At 48.1% G+C, this 7,308-nt stretch overlaps 1 non-coding gene across 1 annotated transcript; it reads right to left on the reverse strand.

The window, feature by feature from the left end:
* Positions 1 to 5,689: 5,689 nt before the first annotated feature.
* TRNAG-CCC (transfer RNA glycine (anticodon CCC)) lies at positions 5,690 to 5,762 on the reverse strand. The gene has a single exon. It is a non-coding gene; the product is annotated as a tRNA-Gly (tRNA).
* Between the last annotated feature and the right edge of the window lie 1,546 nt (positions 5,763 to 7,308).

The following is a 7,308-nucleotide window of genomic DNA, read 5'->3' on the forward strand; positions in this document are numbered from 1 at the left end:
AGAAAGACAAATACAAATATGGTATCACTTATATGTGGACTCTAAAAAAAAAAAAAAGTCAAACTCATAGAGATAGAAAGTGAAGTGGTTGCCGGGGGTTGGGGGATGGGGAAAATGGGGAACCTCCCCGTGGGTCTCCATAGCAACCAGGAGGGAGGTGACAGCTTGGGCCCTTTTGTGACACCCTCTAGGAAGCAGGGAACAATCCTTGCAGGCACTCTTTCCTCTGAGAGGCAGAGGCTCAGAAGGGGGGGGCCCCAGGTCTGCAGACCTACAGGTGATAGGTGTCCGCCTCGTATGGGACTGCTACAGCCGAAGACCAGAGACTGGGCTGTTTAAACCGACATCTATTTCTCATGGATACAGAGGCTGGAGTCTAAGGTCAAGAAGACCTGACTTTTGGTGAGGGCCCTCTTCCCGGCTCATAGACAGCCAGCTTACAGATGGTCACCTTCTTGCTGTGTCCTCCCAAGTCGGAGAGAGAGAGAGGCGGGGGAGGGGTGAACTCCAGTTTCTTCCCCTTTAGAAAAACCTTTTTATTTGGCTGTGCAAGTCTTAGTGGCACGAGGGATGTGGGATCTCTAGTTGCGACATGTGGAATCTAGTTCTCTGACCAGGAATCAAACCCGGGCCCCTGCATTGGGAACGTGGTATCTTAGCCACAGGACCACCAGGGGAGTCCCTCTTCCTCCTCTTATAAACACACTAATCCTATCGTGGGGGTTGTACCTTCATGACCTCGTCTAAACTTAATTACCTCCCCAAGGAACCACCCCCAAATGCCACCCTGGGGGTTGGGCTTCAACACATGAATTTGGGGTACGCACAGTTCAGTCCATAACAGATGGTTAAGGTCAGTGGCTGGGGAACCAGAGGGTGGGAAGGGTTTGGAGGCAACTCAAGTAAGAGAGTAAGAGAAAGACAGAGACAGAGGCAAAGACAGAGTAGAGACAGAGGCCGGGAGAGAGGTAGAGAAAGGCAGAGAGGGCTCCAAGAAAGAGAGGGCGCCTGGAGCCACTGGCCTCCTGATTGAGCCAGATGGCTCAAGATCCCAGAAACTATTACTTCTCCATTCAAAAAAGATTTTTTTTACGTTTTTATTGTGCTAACATAGGTAACGTGCCGTTTCCCATCTGTAAGCGTCCAGTTCAGGGGCTTTCAGTCCGTTCACCTTGCTGCTCAACCATCCACACGTCATCTGCAGAGCTCAGTCACCGACCCTAACTGAAACCCCACCCCATCACATAGTGACTCCCCACCCCCGCAGCCCACCCCGTTTTCTCCTCCTTGCCAGCTTGCGTTCTCCTTTCCCCCCACAATAAACACAGTGACATCTTCAACACGACAAGCACTCCTGTTTGGGGGGGGGGGCGGTGATGACGGGAAGTGGGGCAACTGTCTGATCTGATGGGGATCCAATGGGGAATCTCGAGCAATCAGAGTCAGAATTGGAAAAAAAAAAAAGCGCCAGGCTGCGACCACCAGGCAGGCTGGGTGCCCCTGAGGCCCAGATGGTCTGCAGGACCTTGGAACCTCGGGGAAAACACGGAGGCTGCAGCCAACCGGGAAGAAGCGAGACAGGGAGGGCTGACGAGACCCCTCCCCACCACTGGAGACGCCATCATCCTCACGCCAAGAGTCCCTGGTAATTTTCTGTCCAATTTGGTAGCAATACACCCACTTAACAGCAAATCCAATTACTGTGGCTTCCCCCCATTTGTCATCTTAAGTGGGGTTTTGCTTCCATTAGAACTTATAACAAATCACTTCAAGCAGCAGAGCAAAACCTGACTCTCCTCTCTTGTTCCCTGTTTTCACAGTTTTAGACACTGAGGGGCAGGGAAAAGGGCCTTGGGCTTCCCAGGTGGCACAAGTGGTAAAGAACCTGCCTGCCGATACAGGACACGTAAGAGGTGCAGGTTCGATCCCTGGGTCGGGAAGATCCCCTGGAGGAGGGCATGGCTACCCACTCCAGTATTTTTGCCTGGAGAATCCCATGGACAGAGGAGCCTGGCGGGCTACCGTCCATGGGGTCACAAACAGTTGGACATGACTGAGTCAACAGCGGGCACACACAAGAAGGGTCTTTCTTGGGCAAATAGCTGAGGAAAGGAGGGCAAGGCTGGTGCTGGTGTTCAGGGCGGCGGCAGGAACTGGTCCTCAGCCACAGAGGGGAGGATGGACTTGAATGATGCAATGAGAGCTCGGGGGCCGCTGGGCGAGAGGGCTGCAGGCCAGGGCACAGGCGGGACCAGACTGTCAGCCTCTCTGCTTTTATAGGGCAGAGGCATCGGAGGGCTGGCTTCATCCGAGACTGGGGAGCTTTGGATCTCATGGGTTGGAAGGACAAGGGGTGTAGGGGTGCTCCAGTCTCTGCCCAGGACAGGGAGGTGACATCCTGCTCCATCAGCCCAGAAACGGCATCTCAAACGAGTTGTCTGTTGCAAACTGCAGCTCCTGGCACAGGCCTACCGGCTTCCCGCAGGGGCTCGGCAAGCCTCCGTGAACCATTTAGCTGGGCTGAGCGGAGGCTCCTGTGTTAGAAGCAGCAGTCCCCATCCAGGGCACTGGCCAGGGAGTGAACAGGGGTCTGAGAGCCACTTCCGGGATGTCCCCCAGCCCCTGGGAGATTCCTCAGCACTCACAGGCAGTTTGGTCTGAGAGTCACTTTTCTGCCCAACCCACGGATAGACAGAACAACTCCTGTCTTGCTCATCCTTAGAACCTGACGCGCAGCTGGGAGGCACTGAAGACCTTCGCTTCTTACTGCCAATCCCGGAAAACCAGTATCCCTGTTATCACACACCTCGAGCCTTGGCCCGCCGGCTTCCGTCTGTTGCACCAAGTTCTCCATCACGCATTGGGTCAAGGAGCCAAACTCTGCGCTAATCGCTGGAGGCTCTGCGCGCATTCCCTGAGATGCCCTCACCGCTTTCATGAGTCCCACCAAGCCCAGGACAGAGTTCAGGCAGATGGAGGGGGTGACGACTCATACTCGACCACACGTTGTTCATGACATCTAACCATCCGGGATCGCCCAGATCCAGGCCGTCTATTGTGCTGTGTAATTTCGAAGAGACGCCGTGTTTTCGGACTGAAGAAAGCAGGCTTAGAGTAAGTGCCCCGAAATGGTCTATGGTGAAACAGAAGAGGAATGTCCCTCCCCGCCCACCTCTCGGGGACCCAGCCGGCCTGGCAGGAAAGCATTCACTTCCTGCCTATGATCGAGAGATGCATTATGTCACAGGGGGGAGAACTTCCAAATCCTATTTTTAGAGGTGATGAGGGGGAGGCTGAGTCCAGCCTGGAGCTGGAAGGGGCCCAAGGTCTAGGGGGCAACGGCTTCCGAGACCTGCCTCCATGCCTCACGCTGTCCTCTCTCACGTTCCGAGTCCCCACGTGGCTCTGCAGGGGGGCGGTACAGGATGTTCCCATGAATCGTCTCGAGCCCAGTGAACTCGAGCACCAAGGTCTCGCTTTCAACCCGAGTCTGACCTGTAGCACACGCCCCTCTCCTACAGACCCAGGCTGGGTGACGGCCTACTACAAGATGACACGTTTCCAGAGGGGCAAGACTGAAAGAGACTTCAAGACCCACGGCCACTGGACAATAAAACGCTTGGAATTCAGCACAGAAAGGTCGGGGGGAAGGTCCTTCATTCTAAAATAGTTTTACTCTGATTTGAAAAGATTCATGCACCCTGGGGTTCACAGAAGCATTATTTACAATAACCAAGACATGGAAGCAGCCTGACCAGATGAATGGATAAAGAAGATGTGGTACACACACACAGTGGAGTATTATCCAGCCACAAGAAGGAAGGAAATAATGCCATCTGAAGCAACGTGGATGGACCCAGAGATTATTACACGAAGTGAAGTCAGACAGAGAAAGACAAATACCATGATCCATCACCTACATGTGGAATCTAAAAAAATGATACAAATGACTTTATTTACAAGATAGAAATAGACTCCGACACAGAAAACAAATGCATGGTTACCAAAGGGAAAAGGGAGGAAGGGATAATAGTAGGAGCTTGGGATTAACAGATGCCAACTATTGTGTATAACATAGAGAAATAACAAGATCCTATTGTATAGCACAGGGACCTGTATTCAATATCCTGTAATAAGTCATAATAGAAAAGAATATGAAAAAGAAGATATATTATATACAGAGAGATAAATATAATAGGTATGACAGATAAATAGATAGCTATAGAGAGAGACAGCTTAGTCAGTTCAGTTATATCTGAATCTTTGCGACCCGATGCACTACTGCCCACCAGGTTCCTCTGTCCATGGGATTTTCCAAGCAAGAATACTGAAGTGGATTCCATGCCCTCCTCCAGGGGTACTTCCTGACCCAGGGATCGAACCCATGTCTCTTACATCTCTGGCACTGGCAGACAATTCTTTACCACTAGCGCCATCTGGGAAATGCCATCTGATCAGACCCGCATCTGCCTGCGTCTCCTTCTTTGCAAGCGGATTCTTCACCCACCAAGCCACCTGGGAAGCCCCTAGATACAGTAACACATAAATATATATATATATAATTTAATCATGCTGTACACCTGAAACTAACACAATACTGGAAATCAACTATACTTCAATTTTTTAAAAATTATTAAAAAAATAAAAATTAAACACAGGGAGCCTAGCCTGGTGCTCTGTGATGACTTAGAGGGGTGGTGTGGGGGAGGGGAAGGAGGTTCAAGAGGGAGGGGATATATGTATAATTATGGTCAATTCATGCTGTTGTATGGCAAAAACCAACAGAATATTGTAAAGCAATTTTCCTTCAATTAAAAAATAAATTTGCTTTTAAAATTTTTAAATAATTTAAAATATTCAAAATCATAGAAAATAAAGACAAAGAGGTAATGCTAGTCTCCGTCACGGGAGGCCTTACTGGCACCTGGTGCTTGTTCAACTTCCACGTGTTTCATTCAGAGAGAATGAGGACAGTCTTGTTACGAAGGTCAACTCTGTGTCAGCTTGACTGGGCCCAGGGACACCCGCCCAGAGAGCCGGTGAGACATTATTTCTGGGTGTATCTCTGAGGGTGTTTCTGGAAGGGATTAGCATTTGAATCGGTAGACTGAGTAAAGATGGGCTGAAACTGGGCTGGCATCACCCAATCCACTGAGGGTCCGGACAGGAAATGAAAAGGACAGAGGAAGCCTCTTCTGTCCCCTTCTTGAGCTGGAACATCCATCGTGTCCTGCCCTTCGACATCGGAGCTCCAACTTCTGGTCCAAGAGTGTTAAGCCACCCACTGTCCCAGTTCTCCAGCTCATGGATGGCATGTTGTTGTTCAGTCCCCAAGTTGTGTCTGATTCGCTGCCACCCTATGGACTGGCCCTGTCCTTCACTATCTCCCGGAGCATGCTCAAACTCATGTCCAGAGTCGGTGATGCCATCCAACCATCTCATCCTCTGTCGTCTCCTTCTCCTCCTGCCTTCAATCTTTCCCAGCATCAGGGTCTGTTTCAATGAGTCAGCTCTTCATATCAGGTGGCCAAATATGGATGGCATATCATATCTCAGCCTCCATCATTTTTGGGGGGGGGCTATTTTTTCATTTATTTATTGGCTGCCCCAGGTCTTAGTTGAGGCACATAGCCTCTTCGATCTCAGTTGCAACATGTAGGATCTTTTAATTACAGCATGTGGGATCTAGTTCCCTGACCAGGGATCGAACCGGGGACCCCTGCATTGGGAGTGCAGTGTCTTAGCCACTGGACCACCAGGGAAGTTCCTCAGCCTCCATAATTGCGTGAGCCAATTCCCATAATAAACCTCTTCTGTATCCATGAATAGCCTACTGGTTCTGTTTTCTGTGGAGAACCCTGACTGATACACTCGTGAATAAGATTAAAAGGCAAAGCCTAAGACAATCCCTTTCTGTAGAGCAAACACTTACAGGAAACCATGTGCAAACTCGTGATCTTTTTTCCCCCACTTCAGGAGAATGGGGTTTTTGTCTTACACAGATGGGTGTTAAAAGTAAAAAAAAAAGTCACACACCATATCATAGTAAAGATCTTGAAGAAGCAGAATTGTCACATGTCTGTCTGTAACAGATTGTCCAGCAGAACTTTCCGTGACGGTGGAAATGCTCGTTCTCTGCACTGCCCGAAGCAGTGGCCACAAGTCCCTCTAGCCATCAAGCCCTTGAAAGGTGGCTATCGTGAGTGAGAACTGAATTTTAGATTTTTTATATTTCAGGTAAAATTTAAGAATATTTCCTAATTTTCCTTGTTATACCTTCTTAGATACACCCATCATTTAAAAGTGGACATTTAGGAGAAGGAAATGGCAACCTACTCCAGTATTCTTGCCTAGAGAATCCTGTGGACAGAGGAGCCTGGTGGGCTGCTGTCCATAGGGCTGCATAGAGTCGGACACAACGGAAGCGACTTAGCATGCATGCCTTGGAGAAGGAAATGGCAACCCACTCCAGTGTTCTTGCCTGGAGAATCCCAGGGACGGAGGAGCCTGGTGGGCTGCCGTCTATGGGGTTGCACAGAGTCGGACACGACTGAAGCGAATCAGCTGTAGCAACATCAGTACCACAAAGTGAAAATATAGGTCACTAACTACAAACCACCAAAGGGTTCCATTTCCACTTAAACCAAGGTCATACACTTTGTCTGAACTTTTTTTTTTTTATCTTCATTCACATCTTGGTAGTTTTCCCTGCTTTCCAATAAAGTTTTTCTATGAGGGCAAAATAAATAAATAAATAAAAGTGGACATTTCCAAATACATGGGTTTTTAAAGTATCTTTGATATGAACTTCTCACCTTGATATTTATTTCTCATTTAAATGCCTTCTTCTCTGCAATCACCCTCTGTGTTTTTTCAGTCTTGTAACTTTGAGGCTTTCAATGGCTAAGTCAAAGATCTCTCTTGGTAAACGTCACACTGCACTTGAAAATATGTGTATTTTGAAATATATTTTGATATTAATTTCTACCATAATTGCATAGTGATGAGAGAACACAGTCTGTATGATTTCAATACCTTTAGATTATGAAATTTTTGCACTTTATGTCCTTGGATATGTTCCAGTGTCCCCAAGTTTAAAGTCTATGGGAAGTTGAATAGAATTTGTATTCTACTGCTGTGTGAAAATTGTATAAATCTTAATTATGTTGAATTGGTTCATGGTGCTTTTCAGGTCTGCTATATCCTTTCTACTTTTTTATTTTTTATTGAATGATAATTGCTTTTCAGAATTTTGTGGTTTTCTGTCAAACCTCAACATGAATCAGCCATAGGTATACACATATCCCC

The sequence above is a fragment of the Bos indicus genome, chromosome 25 (genome assembly GCF_029378745.1).
Source record: "Bos indicus isolate NIAB-ARS_2022 breed Sahiwal x Tharparkar chromosome 25, NIAB-ARS_B.indTharparkar_mat_pri_1.0, whole genome shotgun sequence".
NCBI lineage: Eukaryota > Metazoa > Chordata > Mammalia > Artiodactyla > Bovidae > Bos > Bos indicus.